Source organism: Convolutriloba macropyga, chromosome 1 (assembly GCF_964194025.1).
Source record: "Convolutriloba macropyga chromosome 1, txConMacr16.3, whole genome shotgun sequence".
NCBI lineage: Eukaryota > Metazoa > Xenacoelomorpha > Acoela > Convolutidae > Convolutriloba > Convolutriloba macropyga.
Genome location: NC_134468.1, coordinates 61,420,759 through 61,442,082, shown reverse-complemented (window position 1 = coordinate 61,442,082; position 21,324 = coordinate 61,420,759). Strand labels below are relative to the sequence as shown.

Below are 21,324 nucleotides of genomic sequence, written 5' to 3'. Positions count from 1 at the left end.
GCAGAACGCTGAAGAAGGCTGAAAAGTGGGTCGTTATATAACTATATAAATTCCTTTCCGAGGTTTCAGTTCTGATGCCCGGAAGAATAACGATGAAAATTAGATTTATGTGAGATCAATGCTAAAAGCGTTTTAATCAATAGCTCACCATTGTTAGCAATAATTTTTTACATATTTTCAGCGTTGATCTTGCATAATTTGGCTTTTGTCTAAAAACCTCGTGAGGGAACTAACAACACCTCGAGAAGGCCAGCGGGTAATTTTTTCAATCAAATCTTGTTGAGATTACAACAATTGGTTAATTTACGCCACACTGCTGCCGTGATTAATTGCTCTTGAACGAAGTTTATAGCAATTATTGTAAACGTGTGAGTCTTTTTTATAGCTGCGAAGCTGTAAGCTGAGCGAAGCTATATTGCGGTGCTCTTGGTTTTTTACAATTCAAAGAATTTGAATTGTATTGGGGCGCTGTCTTTTTTTTACAATTCAAAGAAATTGAATTGTATTGGGGCGCTGTCTTTTTTTTAAGATCTGTTCACACATTTCATGACTTTTGAAGTCAAATTGGAGTAGTGATTTTGGTCACGCCGAAACAGGAAGTGGAGCGAAAAAGCAAGTGGTTTTGCGGCGTGAAATTTTTTCGCTCTAAATTTAAAGTAGAGTGAGAAAACGGTGTTTGAACAAAAATTCGCTTTCTCGCTAGTGGTTTTTTGTTCACATGCGGCAATTTCAATTTGATTTTTACTGTTTTTTCGATTTTTTTTCTAAATGGTTTTTCCAATCCATTCATAGTCCGTTCTAGGTCTAGTTTTCTGTTTAGTCAATGAAAATTGTTTGAATTGTACGTCAGAACTTGTCCTGCTATGTTTTTTTTAAGATCTGTTCACAGTTTTTCATGATTTTTGAAGTCAAATTGGAGTAGTGATTTTGGTCACGCCGAAACAGGAAACGGAGCGAAAAAGCGAGTGGTTTTGCGGGGTGAAATTTTTTCGCTCTAAATTTAAAGTAGAGTGAGAAAACGGTGTTTGAACAAAAATTTGGTCTCTCGGTAGTGGTTTTTTGTTCACATGCTGCATTTTGACATTGATTTTCTGTTTTTTTTCCTATTTTTTTATCTGATTTTTTTTAAAATTGAGTTTCTCAATTCACTCATAGTCCATTCTAGTTCTAGTTTTAGTGTTCAATCAATGAAAATTTTTTGAATTGTACGTCAGGATTTGTCCTGCTATGTTTTTTGCTTCGTCGTCTGACGCTCTTTTTCCGTTTTACCTTTGTTCACACAGCAAAGCTGAAAAAGTCAAATTTTCTGAATGACTTCCTCCTCTCACTAACGGCATTTGCGCGCGTGACGTCATTTCTCACTCGCTTTAGCGAAAGTTTTTAGGTTATTTGCGTGATTAGGTTTTGATCATACGTGACTTACCTCACTCAATAAAATGACTTTTGCACTTTAAAATTTAAGTTTAATTTGAATTTGTTTAAGGTCAAAGGAACTCCTATGTGTAGTAAAGGTCTCTAATAAGAGGCTTCTGTGGAATGAATTTTAACAAGCTTTACTAATTTATCGCTGAATGTTTTTTAGCCTAGTTTTTTGAGCGACGTCGATTTTTTTTCAATTTAGATCTGTATCTGTTTCTATCTCTATTATATGGCACGCAGGTCTATTATTTCGCCGCTATTCAGGCAATCTGCCGGCTATGTTTATGCGCAATTTTCGCTTAACAATTTTGATTTTTCGAATGAGGTTTATGCCCTTGAATTTTTGCGTTTCGCGTGATCTAAAATTCTCTCTCAATCACAATTTCAAACAGCTTAACTCAATTCGCGGCAATTTATTACTAAAAGTCCAATGAAAAGTGCGCCGAAACTGGTGCTCTTTTTCACTATAAATCTTAATAGTGGTATATCTTAACCTCTAATGTGGTTATTTGAAGCCCACTATAGAATTTCTTAGTCCCATTTAGCCCCCCCCCCCCGACTGAAGCAGGCTTAAATTGATTAGAGCTCACACTAGTCGTTCGAGAGCAATTCTTCCAACATTTAGTCGATTATGTTTAGACTACGAGTTTATCACACTCTTTGCCGCCAAATTTTCTTATATCATCGAAGCCGTAAGCTGAGTCGAGCTATATTGCGGTGCTCTTGGTTTTTTACAATTCCAAGAATTTGAAGTGTATTGGGGCGCTGTCTTTTTTTTAAGATCTGTTCACACAGTTTCATGATTTTTGAAGTCAAATTGGAGTAGTGATTTTGGTCACGCCGAAACAGGAAGTGGAGCGAAAAAGCAAGTGGTTTTGCGGCGTGAAATTTTTTCGCTCTAAATTTAAAGTAGAGTGAGAAAACGGTGTTTGAACAAAAATTCGCTTTCTCGCTAGTGGTTTTTTGTTCACATGCGGCAATTTCAATTTGATTTTTACTGTTTTTTCGATTTTTTGGATCGGATTCTTTTCTAAATGGTTTTTCCAATCCATTCATAGTCCGTTCTAAGTCTAGTTTTCTGTTTAGTCAATAAAAATTGTTTGAATTGTACGTCAGAACTTGTCCTGCTATGTTTTTTTTAAGATCTGTTCACACTTTTTCATGATTTTTGAAGTCAAATTGGAGTAGTGATTTTGGTCACGCCGAAACAGGAAACGGAGCGAAAAAGCGAGTGGTTTTGCGGGGTGAAATTTTTTCGCTCTAAATTTAAAGTAGAGTGAGAAAACGGTGTTTGAACAAAAATTCGGTCTCTCGGTAGTGGTTTTTTGTTCACATGCGGCAATTTAACTCTGATTTTTACTGTTTTTTCGATTTTTTGGATCGGTTTTTTTTCTAAATGGTTTTCCCAATCCATTCACAGCTCATTCTTGGCCTAGTTTTTTGTTTGAACTAAATTTTAATTTCTCGCTAGTGGTTTTTTTTTGTTCACATGCGGCATTTTGACATTGATTTCCTGTTTTTTTTCCTATTTTTTTTATCTGATTTTTTTAAAATTGGGTTTCTCAATTCACTCATGGTCCATTCTAGTTCTAGTTTTAGTGTTCAATCAATGAAAATTTTTTGAATTGTACGTCAGGATTTGTCCTGCTATGTTTTTTGCTTCGTCGTCTGACGCTCTTTTTTCTATTTACCTTTGTTCACACAGCAAAGCTGAAAAAGTCAAATTTTCTGAATGACTTCCTCCTCTCACTAACGGCATTTGCGCTTGACGTCATTTCTCACTCGCTTTAGCGAAAGTTTTTAGGTTATTTGCGTGATTAGGTTTTGATCATACGTGACTTACCTCACTCAATAAAATGACTTTTGCACTTTAAAATTTAAGTTTAATTTGAATTTGTTTAAGGTCAAAGGAACTCCTATGTGTAGTAAAGGTCTCTAATAAGAGGCTTCTGTGGAACGAATTTTAACAAGCTTTACTAATTTATCGCTGAATGTTTTTTAGCCTAGTTTTTTGAGCGACGTCGATTTTTTTTCAATTTAGATCTGTATCTGTTTCTATCTCTATTATATGGCACGCAGGTCTATTATTTCGCCGCTATTCAGGCAATCGGCCGGCTATGTTTATGCGCAATTTTCGCTTAACAATTTTGATTTTTCGAATGAATTTTATGCCCTTGAATTTTTGCGTTTCGCGTGATCTAAAATTCTCTCTCAATCACAATTTCAAACAGCTTAACTCAATTCGCGGCAATTTATTACTAAAAGTCCAATGAAAAGTGCGCCGAAACTGGTGCTCTTTTTCACTATAAGTCTTAATAGTGGTAAATCTTAACCTCTAATGTGGTTATTTGAAGCCCACAATAGAATTTCTTAGTCCCATTTAGCCCCCCCCCCCCCCCCCCCCCGACTGAAGCAGGCTTAATATGATTAGAGCTCACAGTAGTCGTTCGAGAGCAATTCTTCCGACGTTTAGTCGATTATGTTTAGACTACGAGTTTATCACACTCTTTGTCGGCAAATTTTCTTATATCATCGAAGCCGTAAGCTGAGTCGAGCTATATTGCGGTGTTCATGGTTTTTAGTAGCCGTTTCAGCTTCTCAACCGGCTACTATAGCGCTCTTATTTTTTTACAATCCAAAGAATTTGAATAGTATTTTTTTAAGACTTGTTCACACATTTTCATAATTTGTGAAATCTTATTCGAGTGGTGTTTTTGGTCGCGCCAAAATAGGAAATGAGGCAAAAAACGGAGTGATTTTGCGGCGTGAAACTTTTTCTCTCTAATTTTAAAGTAGAGTGAGAAAACGGTGCTCGAACAAAAACTCGCTTCTTCGCTAGTGGGATCACATGCGGCAATTTCATTTTGATTTTTACTGTTTTTTTCGATTCTTTGGATAGGATTGTTTCTTAACGATTGTCTTAATTCATTCAAAGTTCATTCTAGGTCTAGTTTTTGTTTAAACTAAATTTTAATTTCTCGTTAGTGGTTTTTTGTTCACATGAGGCATTTTGACATTGAATTTCTATTTTTTTAAAAGTGGTTTTCCCAGTTCCCGCATAGACCGTTCTTTACAAGCCAGTGAAATTTCCTTGATTTGTACGCTAGGACTTGTCCCGCTATGTTTCGTCTAATAAATTTTTTTTGCTTTTCCTTCGTTGACAATTTTTTCAACATTTTGCGTGATATCTTTGTAACTCCTCTAGGCTAGCTTCACTTTTCTCTCATTCTGCCGAAAGCGTTTTTAGACAACAGTTTCTTAGCAAAACAATTCAAAATGAATAGAGTCAGTATCAAAAAACGAAATCAGAATTAGAAACGGAATAAAACCATAAATCCCGATTTTAGATGCCCGTTTCTCGAAGTTTGTTCTTAGTTACCATCTCTAATGCTTATTGGTACTGATGCTAACTTTTCTGTTGTCTCACACCAAAACATGAGTATGTTTAGAACCAAAATGGCATCATAATTTTGCAATTTAAAAATGTTTGTGCGCAAAATTTTTTTTTTTTTTCAAAAAATTTTTCTCTTCTTTCAATCCCATTCATGATCAACGGCGGCTAGTTTCCAGCAATCGGCCGACAATGTTTTTACAATCGAAAAATTGGATTGTTTTTGTATTCTACTTTTTTGTAATATGTGTTTACACATTTTTCCTTGAATTTGATTTTTCAAAACGGGATAAACAGGTAACGATCAATAGGCATTAATTTCAATAGAAGCTCATAGCTGGCTTCAGTAGTCATTCAAGTGTAAAAAGTGGTGCAGCTGCTAAGATGGCCTTAAATCAAGGTAAAAACGTCTATTTAGATGTTTTTGAGACCAAAATGGTGCTGTTTCTCACATTTTGGTCATTTTCTGAGTTTTTTGTCCGATCAGTTTTATATTGACGTTCCTTAAAGTTGATACTGGTCTTTTGTTTGACGTAATGACTTGACTTTTAAGACCTTTTTGTGAGCTATATTTTCTGGTACTGCAAACACAAACAAGCAAAACGACACAAATTATTGCAATTTAGGTTTTTTGAAAATTGTTGTCGTTTTTTATTATTCCCAGCTTCGGGGCCACGTTTTATAATAGGTAGGGGCTTAAGTTTTAACGGCAATGGAAAGATTTTTCGATGATTACGGAATTAGCGAGTGTTTGATACAACTCTTTTAAAAGTTTTCATTATTAAGGTTTTAATAAGTTCTTCTAACTTTTGTTTGAATTTTGTTTGAAATAATTTGTTTGAAATAATTTGTCATTTTTTTAATTTTCCACCCCTAGTAACCAGAAAACCACGTTCAAGGATTGATATTAGACTAATTAATAGCTGCGTCAGCAATTCCAGGCGGCTATTATTGCCCTCCCACTTTTACAATTCAAAGAATTTGAAATGTATTGGTGCGCTGTTTTTTTTTAAGATGTATTCACACATTTTTCAATGAGTTAGATCTTTCAAAACGGGATAAACAGCTGAAGCCTAGCGGGCATTACTTTTTTTAGAGACCCAAAGTGGGTTTTTGTAGTACTTCAACTGCTTATAATGGAACGGCCTTAATTTAAGGTTAAAAGGTCATTCTTAGGAGTTTTGGTCTCAAACTGTCGCAATTTTTCTTGTTTTTTGTGATTTTTTTGAGTTTTTTTGATTGATTAGTCCTAAGTTGAAGTTTTTAAAAGTTGATGAAGGCTTTCTGCGAGACAAAATTACTTGTTATGATCTTTTTATGAGCTATATGGTTTGGTACTACAAACACAAACACGCAAAATAATACTAATTTATGCAATTTTTTTCTGGTTTTTTGAAAATTTTTGTCATTTTCTGAGTTTTTTTAGCCCAAGGTGTCAAGAAACATCTAGAGTCTGATAAGGGGTCTGATGATAGATTACTGCATAGTTGCATAGTTTCTAGTGGTAATTGATTGGTTTTCAGCTTTTTGCCATCATTAATTTTAGCATTTTTTGACAAAAACTTTCAATTTTTTTCATATTTTTTAACATTTATTGTTATTATTCAATTTAATTGAGTCCCAGAGGCCAGAAAGCCTCATTACGGGTTGGATAATAAGTTACTAAAAAATTTAAGTTGCTATGGAATAGATTTCAACTTTTGAATATCACAAATTTTAGCAATTTCTTTGCCAAAATTCGCATTTTTTTGAGGTTTTTGAAAATTTTCGTAATTTTTTCTGTTATTCTAGCTGCAGGGACCAGACAATCTTCTTTGAGGTTTTTAATAGGGCACTGCATAGTTTCTAGCAACAATGGAATGGGTTTTATCTTTTTAATTTCTCAAGTTTTAGAATTTTTTTGATAAATTCTGCAATTTTTTTAAAGTTTCCTAAAGCTTTTGTCAGTTTTTGATATTCGTCCATTCTCAAGTGCGAGAAAACCTATTCCATTTTCTGATAAAAAGGTACTGCATGGTTTTCATTTCAATACATTTGTTTTCAACAATTAAACCTTTCGGCTTTTAGAAGGTTTTTTTATAAAATTTGCAGACTTTTTTCAAGTTTTTTGAAAACGTTTGTATTTTATTTATTTTTCTTACCTGAGTAGCCAGGTAACCTCATCCGGGGTTTGATAGTATGTTATTAAATAGTTGCTCCAGGGGGCAATTGAATGGCTTTCAATTTTTTAATAGAACGAATTTCTATTTCTTGAAGTTTGAAATTTTTTCTAAAAATTATTGGCTATAGATCTACGAGCCAATGGTTTTTTTAAAGATTGGAATAGGGTTACTGGATGGTCTCTAGAGACACAGAAATGATTCTGAAGATATTTATATCAAGATTTTCAGCAGCATTTCCGTATAATTTGCAATTGATTTTTTTTCTCGAGTTAATCGGACTTCAAGGGCCAATGAATATTTTTCAGGTCTTTCAGATATAATACTGGACCCATTTCACAACTTGTTTTGAACATGTTTTGGTATTAGGTATTTTTAAAGGGAAAAATGTTGCCTGAGGTTTAAAAGCTTTTTAATAGAGCTTAAGCAATGAGTATATTTTTGTTTAGTTTTGATTCTTTCAGTTTCTCAATTTTTTTCGGTGATTTTGTTTGCGTTCTGGCTGGCATTGTTCAATTGATCTGCTGGTCAGGTAGAGCACGTCTGAGTTTTTCATTCAATTCTTTGAATTGTATTTCAGGACTTGTCCTGCTATGTTTTTTTACTTTGTCTAACAGATTTATGTTTCGTCTCACCCTGCGACCCGCGTTTTTGTTTTTTTAAGGTCAATTACGTGACTTACCACACTCAATAAACTGACATCTGAACTCAATAGTGTGCATCTTAGTAGTGCCATACATATATGCCCTTTATGTTGATTATTACGGTCTTGAGTTGTTTATTTCGAATATTAATTTTGAAAAGCCCTATTAGGGCTGTCTCCTTATAGAGCTTATGTGTCTCATAAAAATGACAGTCCAAATCTAACCCAAAAAAGCCCAATGGTCTATTAAAGGACTGGTGGTCAATCTGTCTATCTTATTTCTATAGTGGCTTCAATTCAAGGAAGGCCACAAGCGTCTATCGTAGCTATTTTCCGGCAAAATTCCGGCTATGTTTCTTAGTTGCTAGGGGCAAGCGAATGGTTTTCATCATAATAATATAACGAATGCTTGCAGTTTTTTTGATAAAATTGAAAATTACTGAAACTATTTATAATGTTCCCAGTTTATCGATCTTTATTGGCAAGTGAATTTTCTTTAAAAGCCTAAAGTTTTGTTACTGCATAGTTTCTGGAGACAATTAAAATGTTTGGTAGAGATTAAAATCCCAAATTTTAGCAATGTTTCAAAAATTTTTTCGACGTTTCACTGTTAGAGTTCATATCACAAATTGAACATTTTGCTTAGCGTTTACCATATAAAATTACCACTTAAATTTTCACGTACTTAAACAAAAATCAACGTTAAAATTTTTTTAAAAAATTCTAAAACTTTAACAAAACTTTAAAAGTCAGAAATGAAAAGAATTAAGGTTTCCACAAATTAAGGTTGTCTACTATCCGTGCATTTTTTACATTGAATATAAGATGTTTTCTAGAATTTATTTGCTAGTTTTGATTTAGCAAGCGTAGCGCTGATCTAACGTTAAAACGGAAGAATAAGTTTGTTGACGCAGTACTAGAAGGGGCGACAAGTATGCAGTAGGTTGGGTTTCGTGTCCCAAAAAATGCCATCTAGGGGTTGCAGCTATGATTGCTCATTTTTGTTACAAGCGTTAAATAGTTAGAACATTCACCAAAAGTTGTGTCCAAAGTTTTGCAGGGGTGCGTTGAATAAGAGCATGTTATACAGGATTAGTATAGTGAGAAGCAACAAAATGTTAGAAAACAGATTGACACGTTCTTTTGTGTTTAATGTGTTGAAAGGGTTCAAATTAAGTGAAAAAAACGGTGCAACTAAGTGGTTATCTTTCCTACTCTCGATTTGATGTTCATTAATTATGTTGAACTAGATTAACCGTTTCGAAAATATTTACCGATTATTTTACATACTCTTGTGAAAATTCCTTGGCGTGAGCTGTCTGTTCATCCAGTTGTAAACTATTTCCCAAGTTGATGTTAGAGACCAAAGCTATCTCTGATCAAATAAATATCGGGTACGCAATTGTATACAATGATCTGGACATTTTCGGTGGAAAAAGTCTTTTTGGTTGAGGATTGGCTAATCAAAAGCTTCTATTTTGTGACGCGGTGTGGTCTAATGCGGACTTTAGCACACAATATTTTGATCAGAGTTGATTTTGAGAGAGCTTAAAGGTCTGATTAGAGGCAATTAGACTCAAAAATTTGATCAGGCATGGCCTTAAGCACACTTCGAACGCAAAATAAACTTTGATCGAAAAAATATCTGCTTATAATGAACTTCAATCTGGAACGGTCTGATCAATGGTACTTTGGGTCTGGGACCTTGACTTTGGTGGAATATAAAACTAGTTGAATTTGTCGTTGATTGATGACACATTTAACCCACAAAAACTGAATATCTATTAATAGCCGCCGTCAGCTTCTAAAATCTTTTATTTCAGCGCTCTTTTTTATATTTCAAAAAAATTGGATTTTGTTTGGCCTCTGTCTCTTTTACTTGAAGAAGAGTGTTGATTGAGCGTCTATCTTTTTGATAATTTTTTGGAGGATATTTGAAATCTGGCTTAAGACCCACAAAAGCATTGCAAGAAAATCATTTAACAGAATAGGAGATTTAAATCAAATTAGGATTTTTTTCGACACAACTTGTGACACAACTTGAACTCACTCCCCTCGTTTGAATGCCATAGGTCTTACCGGTTAGGCCAGCAATCTCTAGTGTTTGCGTCTATTACCCTATGTAGCAACTTCCTTTTGGTCAGCGATATTTTTGGTTTTGCTGTGTTGCATATTTAGGGAGCGGTAAGACGTGCAGATAGCGAGCATCCAAATGGCGGTATAAGACGTCTCAAAACTCAAGTACTACGTTACGCTGCATGAATGGGGAGCTTTGAAACTTGATAAAATCAGTAGCTGAAACATAGTGACATAGCACCAAAAAAGTATGAAATAAGCTGCTCCTATTTTTGGGCCATTAAAAAAGGAGCAATGTTCGAAACTAATTCGGGTGCGAACCAATGCCTCTCGCTTAGGAGTCATAGGTCTCGCCCATTCAGCTAAGATGATTTTTGAGTTTGAATATTGCTTTCTCTATATCAGCAATTTTTCAATGCCTTTATTGACTCGCCTATTTATGCGACATGTTTCAGATTATAAGCTTAAAAATGGAGGTATAGCGCGTCTCAAAGCGCTTGTGTTGCACTCGGCTGCGTCTTTAAGGGTAGTTAAAGCATGTGACGATAACAAAGCTCTTAAACCTTTCGCTTAATTGCGAAAATGATCAGGATATAATAGAAAGAAAAAGTAAATTATCAAAAAAAATTTTAAAAATTTGAAGAGAAAAAAGAATGGAAGACAAGGGTGGATTAAACAAAATAAATAATCATTCTTGAGCAACGAACTGGATAGCCATTTATGGCACTTAATCGGATGCAAACTCACTCCCCTCGCTTAACTGCTGTTGGTCTTATTCCTGACGCTACCGACGCGTAATGCATTTGTCAATTGCTTTTTCTACATCAGAAATTTTTTTGGTCGATGGCGTTATTGGCTAACCTGTTTTAGCTATGCGGCATTATTGATAAACGCATAAAAGTGCAGACTAGAAGCCTAAAATTGACTAAGGAAAGATGAGGCAGAAACAGAGAAGATGAGGAATCCTAATAAAACAACAAAAAATTAACATCCCAATTTTGTCGTCCAGGGGAATATGCTTATTTTTCCGCCCAATTCGGACTTGATCCCTTGCCCGTTGCCTAAGAGCCATTGATTGTAGTATTCCCTACGATATCAGAAAGCCTGTTGCTTACGTCTATTGTTCTTTCCAATAAGCAACTTTTTGATAGGTGGCTAATTGGCTCGTTTGCTATGCTCTATTTTTGCTATGCGGCTTGATCAAAGAGCGCAAAAAGATGTGCAAATTAAGAAGCTAAAAATGCTGATTAAACACCTCTCAAAAAGAATGCGTTACTCTTTTGCTTTAGCTCCAAGGACAGTGACAAAATGTGAAGATTAAGCGGTTGAAAATTGTGAAGAACTGCGATTTACATTAAATAGTATATAGAAAAAAAATCCTCTATCGACAAGAAAAAAATCCTGATATGAAAACAGCGATTTTCAGTTGCAGTACACATCAGCAGTTTAAGTTATGAGACCTATGATTTCTAAGTGAGGGGAAAGAATAGAGAGAGAAAAAAATGAGGAAAAAGTAAGCAAGAAAGAAAAACGGGTTTGTATAGAAAAATTACACGTTTCTTGTGCGAAGAAATCAAATAATATTGGTCGGTGCAAGGCGGGTGTAATCCCATGTTTGACATGACAGCAATAGTTTTCTTCATTACCTTACTTATGCGTACTGCATTTTTTATGTCTCTTTCCGAAACAGCAATATTTTGTTCAAGGACTTTAATGGCTTGAATGTTTTGGCTATGCAGCTTGCCTAATGAGTGCAAAAGACAGGCAGATTAGGAGCAATATGACCAAAAAAACAAAGATTGGAAAAAAAAGAAAAATTGAAAAGAAACGATGTAAAAATATCCGAAAAAAAGAATGAACGATAAAGAAAACCAATTTCTCAAATTTGTGGTCCAGAAAATTATGCGTTTTTTTCGCCTTTATTCGGACTCCAACTCCTGACCCTCACTTGACCGTCATTGGTTTTATCCTCCACTCTACCAATGCCTGTTGCTTTGGTCTATCGAACTTTCTGTTGGTTGGTGGCTATTTGGATCGCTTGTTTTTGATATGCAGCAGCTTCATGATTGAAAAAGAAAATCAGTGAATTAGGTGCTCAAATGCGGAGATACACCGCGTTTCAAAATGCATACTTTACGCTAGGCTGCATATTTAATGACCGCTAAAACATCTGAGGATTGGAGCCTAAACATAGTGGTAAATTAATTGCGTTATGATCAGTATAAAGATAGGAAAAGAAAGAAACTCTTTATCAAAAAAAGATAAGAGCGAATTGAAGAGAAAGAAAAAAAGCAAGAAGAAGATAAGGAGTGAATGACACATCACAATTACCAGCTTCGGAATGAAAAACACAGAACCAAAATTTAAATCAACTGGGCTGCGAATCCAAGCCCCTCGCTTAATAGTCATAGGTATTATCGCTTAAGCAACCGACGCGTAAGGCGTTTGTTGTTTGCTCTTTCTGAATCAGCAGTAATTTGGTCGATGGTTTTTTGGCTCGCCTGGTTTGCTTATATGGTAAACTTAATGAGTGCAAAAGTTGTGCAGATTAATAGCCTAATTACAGTGCTATGTCAAGTTTCAAAAAAAAACATTACGCTAGGATTCATCTTTCAGGACGATTGAAGCACCTGAATACAGGAGCATTGTTAACCATTGCGCTCACACACAGTTAACACAAACTACCAAGAATGCTATCTCCTTTTTTGAGCAAGCTAGGTGCACGAGCGTACAGCCCTGTAGTATGTGCGCCTTACTAAAATTTTTTTGATGCTGTTTCGATTCCCATTGATTTTCTTTTTTACTTTCGCGCGTAGCAGATCATTGACTGCTGTCGTGTGATTGCTTAAGCATGCTGTATCTCGGCTTCGACGGCCTTTTCATTAACTTGACATCATTTTAAATTTCTTTTAGTTGACAAAAATAAGCTATTTTCATCAGGCAATTTTTTGCTAATGTTTTAAATAGCCGCAAATCAATATCTGGGGCCGGATTTGGCCTTATCTTGCCTTTTTTTGCATGAAGATTGTTGTAACAACCATATGATGTCATGATAACTATAAAATTGGCTTTTTGTTTACTTATTCATTCAATTGCAACTGAATTCGGTAAAGATATCTTTTTTCATTTTTAGAGTATTGAGTTGTTTCGATCATTTGTTAGATTAAAATTTTGCTCAGACGTGATTTTGCTCACTCTCAAAAGTGGGTTCAATCAATATCAAAATAGTTTTGTCTTCAATTCGTTTCTTAAATTCAAGGAGATAAATTCATTTGAATGTGTGTCACTCAAATTGAAGTTAATTGTGAATTTTTTAATTTAAAAATAACATCTCGTTATATAGAATAAATTTCTCTTTTAGGTTTTTTAATATTTTTGCAACTGAACTTCTACAAAGCAATTGCGAGTTATTCAAAGTATCTCCTAGCAATCTGTAAGAATAGTCCTATTAATCTGTTTTTATGCGAAATGACTTGAACTGGAAAACTATTTTTTGAAAAAAGTTGATTCTTCAGAATTCCAAAAAACAAGTGAACACTTTCTGTTGTTCTTAAAAGTTTTCGTTTTTTGCCTATTTTTAAGTATTTCCGGGGTTTTTGGGTTTTCTTTATAATGCCTTCGGAAATTATAATGCCTTAATTTTTTGTTGTTCATTACTTTTGATTCAGTCTTTTGTCTTTTCCCCGGATGTATCGTTTCCGATTTTTTTGTACTGTTAAAAAGCAGCCAATTCTTGATTGTAAAATTCCTGTGGTAGACAATCTTTTTTGAAAAATCAATTCGGAGACGCATCCTCTTCTTTCGCCTTTGGGCTTGCTTGATTGATCTGTGGTTTATTTTGCACTTTGGTGGACTAGGGCGTAAGTTAGTCTTTACTTCAAGTCGATTCCGGAGTACTCTGGTTATGGTTTTTTTGTATGATCTGTTCACAGATTTTTCTCTTCTTTCAAAGCGGGATAATCAGTTGAAATCCTGTAGTAATTAAGTTTCGCTGGAGTCTCTAATATGACAAAAGGCTGGTAGTCTTCCAAACCCATAATATTCTTACACTACTCGGAAGGCCTAAATTTTAGATGAAACGGCAAATTTTGAAATTTTGAACCTCAAATTTTTTGTTTGTTTTCTGCTTCTGTTTATCTAATATATGTCCTATCAGTTTCCCTTAAGCTGCAAAATAATTTTTATGATTTATTAATCATGAGTTTTGTTTTCAGTTTTTTTGTCCTACATTTTGTGATCGCAATGATTTTTGCAAGAATGTTTTTGAAACTTTTTTGAATTGTTTGTCAATTTCTTACTTCGGAGTTGATTTGTCCAATTAATCTATGAAAATTTTAAGTTACATTGTTTTTTTTGAAACTATGAGATTTTGTTTCCTCATCTGCTTGTCTCCTTTATATAATTTTTAAAAACTCTCTTAGGTTATATGTCTTCTTGATTTCCGACTTTTTAAATTTGAACCCTATTATGCAACACGCGGATACAAAAAGTTCTACAAATTAAATTCAAATAGTTCTCATTTTTCTAAATTTGTGAAACTGATTTTTATCACTTCGGCTCATAGTTTTCAATTGTTCTGCCTTTCAGGTAACGGATTTTATTAATTCATTTGGGAACTAATTGAATTGTATTTCATGACTTCTTTGCTAATTTTTTTGTTCATTTCATTTTAAGTTTTGGTCATGTTTTTCGTTTTACGTATTTCACGACTTTCGTTTTTGATTTCTGACTTACGTCACTCACTGTTTCTACTGAATGGATATTAAATCCATTCACTACATGAACTGCGCAATATAGGATTACTGTCAAAGAAACAAAATCAAGAGAAACCGGATGAACAGATAAACTCATTAAGTCATAGTGTATTAGGTTATCAAAGTGTATTTGAGTGGTAGCTGTGTGGTTAATTGCTCTCATACAAATTGTGTATCAACTATGTTAGTCCTGTGGTCAACATTTTTTCCTACGAAAATTCGCAAAAGTACAAAAAAAATGTGGGTGTACAACGAAATGAAACATCTAGCTGCCAAGAAAAACTAATAATAGCAAATTTCTATGAGAACAAAAGACAAAAACGGTCAGCTCAATTTCAACGCAGCGCGTAACAAGCTGCAAAAACTGATCAGAAGAAATAAGGAGAAGTATTATCAGCGATTAAAAAAATGCAGAAGGTCAGAAATACTCGAAAGCTTCTTTTGACTGCATTAGAAGATTAACAGGCAACGCAAGATCGGCTTAATAAAGAAGAAACTGATAAATTAATTGACTAGTTTTCTTCAGTTGGTAAAACTTTAGCATCAAATTTTAAGTCTAAAAGAGAAAATATTTCTGAAAAAAGTAGTAACGGTGTACAATCAATGGGACTAACCAGGGCAACTTTGCTGGAAGTACGGGAAATAATAAATAAAATGCAAACGAATTAAAGCACAGATTGTTTTAAAATGAACAATTTTTTTCTGAAGAAACTCGAATGAGCAGTTTTGCCAATACTAACAAAATTAATTGCCAAATGTATCAATGAAAGAAGTTTTCCACCGTGCTTGAAAGACGCTATCATTGTAGCAGTACATGAAAATGGTGAAGTCCAGGAATCAAATAACTTCAGAACAGTTTGTCTACTTCCAACTGTTGCAAAAGTCTTTTAAACATACCTGTACAACAAATTATCTAATTTTTTGGAAGTTATTGATCTCCTGGCCGCAAAACAATATGCTTTCAGACGACAAAAAGAACAATTGATGCATTAGCCCATTTTGTTGACAACGTTATGGACACTTTAGAGAACCAGCCAAAGTGATCTATAGGGTTGTTTCTAGATTTGAAAGAAGTATTTGATACAGTTAATCATAACCCAGTTCTTAGAAGAATTGCCAACATAGGTTTGAGAGGTCCAATGCTTGAAATTTTGAATTCTTACTTATCTGACAATATACATTCTCTCACATATGTTGCTGCGAGAACGAGTCCAAGAATTGTTACTTTTGGCGTGCTCAAGTTTTAGTTTTAGGACCATTACTTTTCATCATATACATCCAATGGCATCAGACAAAAATTCAACTGCTTCACAATAACGCTCTATGTTGACGATACTGCTCTGCAGCCACAAAAAAAGCAAATGAAATTCTTTTTCAACGTGATAATGACAACATCGGCCTCTACTAAACAAACTGACGCTCAATGTTGAAAAAATGATTAAACTAAACTTAGGTGTGAAAACTACGATGAATTATCTAAGACTGAAAAACGGAACCCTAAAAAGGAGCAACGAAGTAAAGTATCTAGGCGTTTTGCCGGATAATAAATTGGATTTTGAGAAACAAATAAATAGCGTCGCAGCAAAATTGACGAAATTTACGGGATTGTTCTACAAACTAAGGTTTAAATTGAGTATTAAACCATTAGTTTTAGTATATAAGTCTTCTGCTCAACTGGTATTACAATATGGAGTACTTAATTACGGAACTGCAAACAAGACAAGTCTGAAGTTTATCCAAGTTAAAATCAAACAAAATGAGCGAATTTTTTTCAGGAAACAGAATCTTCAGTCAACAGAACTTCTACAAAGCAATTGCGAGTTATTCAAAGTATCTCCTAGCAATCTGTAAGAATAGTCCTATTAATCTGTTTTTATGCGAAATGACTTGAACTGGAAAACTATTTTTTGAAAAAAGTTGATTCTTCAGAATTCCAAAAAACAAGTGAACACTTTCTGTTGTTCTTAAAAGTTTTCGTTTTTTGCCTATTTTTAAGTATTTCCGGGGTTTTTGGGTTTTCTTTATAATGCCTTCGGAAATTATAATGCCTTAATTTTTTGTTGTTCATTACTTTTGATTCAGTCTTTTTTCTTTTCCCCGGATGTATCGTTTCCGATTTTTTTGTACTGTTAAAAAGCAGCCAATTCTTGATTGTAAAATTCCTGTGGTAGACAATCTTTTTTGAAAAATCAATTCGGAGACGCATCCTCTTCTTTCGCCTTTGGGCTTGCTTGATTGATCTGTGGTTTATTTTGCACTTTGGTGGACTAGGGCGTAAGTTAGTCTTTACTTCAAGTCGATTCCGGAGTACTCTGGTTATGGTTTTTTTGTATGATCTCTTCACAGATTTTTCTCTTCTTTCAAAGCGGGATAATCAGTTGAAATCCTGTAGGAATTAAGTTTCGCTGGAGTCTCTAATATGACAAAAGGCTGGTAGTCTTCCAAACCCATAATATTCTTACACTACTCGGAAGGCCTAAATTTTAGATGAAACGGCAAATTTTGAAATTTTGAACCTCAAATTTTTTGTTTGTTTTCTGCTTCTGTTTATCTAATATATGTCCTATCAGTTTCCCTTAAACTGCAAAATAATTTTTATGATTTATTAATCATGAGTTTTGTTTTCAGTTTTTTTGTCCTACATTTTGTGATCGCAATGATTTTTGCAAGAATGTTTTTGAAACTTTTTTGAATTGTTTGTCAATTTCTTACTTCGGAGTTGATTTGTCCAATTAATCTATGAAAATTTTAAGTTACATTGTTTTTTTTTGAAACTATGAGATTTTGTTTCCTCATCTGCTTGTCTCCTTTATATAATTTTTAAAAACTCTCTTAGGTTATATGTCTTCTTGATTTCCGACTTTTTAAATTTGAACCCTATTATGCAACACGCGGATACAAAAACTTCTACAAATTAAATTCAAATAGTTCTCATTTTTCTAAATTTGTGAAACTGATTTTTATCACTTCGGCTCATAGTTTTCAATTGTTCTGCCTTTCAGGTAACGGATTTTATTAATTCATTTGGGAACTAATTGAATTGTATTTCATGACTTCTTTGCTAATTTTTTTGTTCATTTCATTTTAAGTTTTGGTCATGTTTTTCGTTTTACGTATTTCACGACTTTCGTTTTTGATTTCTGACTTACGTCACTCACTGTTTCTACTGAATGGATATTAAATCCATTCACTACATGAACTGCGCAATATAGGATTACTGTCAAAGAAACAAAATCAAGAGAAACCGGATGAACAGATAAACTCATTAAGTCATAGTGTATTAGGTTATCAAAGTGTATTTGAGTGGTAGCTGTGTGGTTAATTGCTCTCATACAAATTGTGTATCAACTATGTTAGTCCTGTGGTCAACATTTTTTCCTACGAAAATTCGCAAAAGTACAAAAAAAATGTGGGTGTACAACGAAATGAAACATCTAGCTACCAAGAAAAACTAATAATAGCAAATTTCTATGAGAACAAAAGACAAAAACGGTCAGCTCAATTTCAACGCAGCGCGTAACAAGCTGCAAAAACTGATCAGAAGAAATAAGGAGAAGTATTATCAGCGATTAAAAAAATGCAGAAGGTCAGAAATACTCGAAAGCTTCTTTTGACTGCATTAGAAGATTAACAGGCAACGCAAGATCGGCTTAATAAAGAAGAAACTGATAAATTAATTGACTAGTTTTCTTCAGTTGGTAAAACTTTAGCATCAAATTTTAAGTCTAAAAGAGAAAATATTTCTGAAAAAAGTAGTAACGGTGTACAATCAATGGGACTAACCAGGGCAACTTTGCTGGAAGTACGGGAAATAATAAATAAAATGCAAACGAATTAAAGCACAGATTGTTTTAAAATGAACAATTTTTTTCTGAAGAAACTCGAATGAGCAGTTTTGCCAATACTAACAAAATTAATTGCCAAATGTATCAATGAAAGAAGTTTTCCACCGTGCTTGAAAGACGCTATCATTGTAGCAGTACATGAAAATGGTGAAGTCCAGGAATCAAATAACTTCAGAACAGTTTGTCTACTTCCAACTGTTGCAAAAGTCTTTTAAACATACCTGTACAACAAATTATCTAATTTTTTGGAAGTTATTGATCTCCTGGCCGCAAAACAATATGCTTTCAGACGACAAAAAGAACAATTGATGCATTAGCCCATTTTGTTGACAACGTTATGGACACTTTAGAGAACCAGCCAAAGTGATCTATAGGGTTGTTTCTAGATTTGAAAGAAGTATTTGATACAGTTAATCATAACCCAGTTCTTAGAAGAATTGCCAACATAGGTTTGAGAGGTCCAATGCTTGAAATTTTGAATTCTTACTTATCTGACAATATACATACTCTCACATATGTTGCTGCGAGAACGAGTCCAAGAATTGTTACTTTTGGCGTGCTCAAGTTTTAGTTTTAGGACCATTACTTTTCATCATATACATCCAATGGCATCAGACCAAAATTCAACTGCTTCACAATAACGCTCTATGTTGACGATACTGCTCTGCAGCCACAAAAAAAGCAAATGAAATTCTTTTTCAACGTGATAATGACAACATCGGCCTCTACTAAACAAACTGACGCTCAATGTTGAAAAAATGATTAAACTAAACTTAGGTGTGAAAACTACGATGGATTATCTAAGACTGAAAAACGGAACCCTAAAAAGGAGCAACGAAGTAAAGTATCTAGGCGTTTTGCCGGATAATAAATTGGATTTTGAGAAACAAATAAATAGCGTCGCAGCAAAATTGACGAAATTTACGGGATTGTTCTACAAACTAAGGTTTAAATTGAGTATTAAACCATTAGTTTTAGTATATAAGTCTTCTGTTCAACTGGTATTACAATATGGAGTACTCAATTACGGAACTGCAAACAAGACAAGTCTGAAGTTTATCCAACTTAAAATCAAACAAAATGAGCGAATTTTTTTCAGGAAACAGAATCTTCAGTCAACAGCGAACGAAGGAGAAAAATATGGAATCTTCTTGGTGAAAGAACTACATATTTATGATGTCTTAAAATTTTCAACCGAAAGAATAAGTCGAGAACATAAAATGAAGTTCTTAACAGGTTGTTTTCGGAGTCAGAGCTCTTCAGGGTAGATAAGAATAGAATAACAAGTAAGAAACTAAAGTCTAGCAATCAATTTACTCATATCAACCCAGAGAGAATTGGAAAACGAATCATAAAATTGCAAAACTGTATACTTAAATTTGACTGAAATTATCTTCGTTTTATGGAGAGTTGTTGCAGATCCGGAAATAATCCACAATACCATATTTTTCTTGAAAATATTATACAAGGAAAGGATATCTTAGAACTTTTTATTAGTTTTTTTCGGGCATTTGTCTAAAACTTTCAGAATTTTTTTTAACCCTGCTACAAAATCTCCACTGTTTCCTCACGTATAGGTGCTGCCATTCACTCTATTTTAAATTTTAAAAACAAACCAATATCAAGCCCCTAAATCCGCCCTTAATTGCTAACAGACTTGAACTGCTTCCCAAAGACATCACATGACTAGGCCTTTTGCCTTTTGATGACCTTTTGAGTACGTATATGTAAACCTTATAGAACAACGCAGTTTGTTTATACATACTTTAGAACAATTGATTATTATTATTTCTATTATTATTAATATTATTATTATTATTACTATTATTATTATTATTATTATTATTATTATTAATATTATTATTATTATTATTATTATTATTATTATTATTATTTTTATTATTATTATTATTATTATTATTATTATTATTATTATTATTATTATTATTATTATTATTATTATTATTATTATTATTATTATTATTATTATTATTATTATTACTATTATTATTATTATTATTATTATTATTATTATTATTACTATTATTACTATTATTATTATTATTATTATTATTATTATTATTATTATTATTATTATTATTATTATTGTTTTTATTATTATTATTATTATTATTTTTATTATTATTATTACTATTATTATTATTATTATTATTATTATTATTATTATTATTATAACTATTATTATTATTATTATTATAATTATTACTATTATTATTCTAAATATTATTATTATTATTATTATTATTATTATTATTATTATTACTATTATTATTATTAATATTATTATTTTTATTTTTATTATTATTATTATTATTATTAATATTATTATTATTATTATTATTTTTAAATTAAAAATAATAATAATAATAAATACAATAATAATTATTATTATTATTATTATTACTATTACTATTATTATTATTATTATTATTATTATTATTATTATTATTATTAATATAATTATTATTATGATTTTTATTATTATTGTTATTTATATTATTATATTATTATTATTAATATTGTTATTTTTATTATTATTGTTATTGTTATAATTATTATTATTATTATTATTATTATTATTATTATTTTTACTATTATTAAAATTACTATTATTATTATTATTAATATTTTCATTATTGTTTTTTTTTAATTTAAAATAATAATAATTATTATTATTATTTTTATTATTATTATTATTACTTTTATTATTATTATTATTATTATTATTATTTTTAAATTAAAAATAATAGTAATAATAATAATTATTATTATTAATATTATTATTATTATTATTTTTATTATTATTATTATTATCACTATTATTACTATTATTATTATTTTTATTATTATTATTATTATTATTATTATTATTATTATTATTATTATTATTATTATTAATATTAATATTATTTTTCATCATATACATCCAATGGCATCAGACAAAAATGCCACTGCTTCACAATAACGCTCTATGTTGACGATACTGCTCTGCAGCCACAAAAAAAGCAATTGAAAT

The 21,324-nt window shown here is 32.3% G+C and overlaps 1 protein-coding gene across 1 annotated transcript in view; it reads left to right on the top strand.

The window, feature by feature from the left end:
- The first annotated feature begins 6 nt into the window (after positions 1 to 6).
- The window catches only part of LOC142350315 (thioredoxin domain-containing protein 6-like), a 65,619-nt gene continuing 44,301 nt past the window's right edge, over positions 7 to 21,324 (top strand). Inside the window, exon 1 of the mRNA XM_075402144.1 lies at positions 7 to 25. The gene's annotated coding sequence lies outside the window, so the exon portion shown is untranslated. The remainder of the gene's footprint in view (positions 26 to 21,324) is intronic.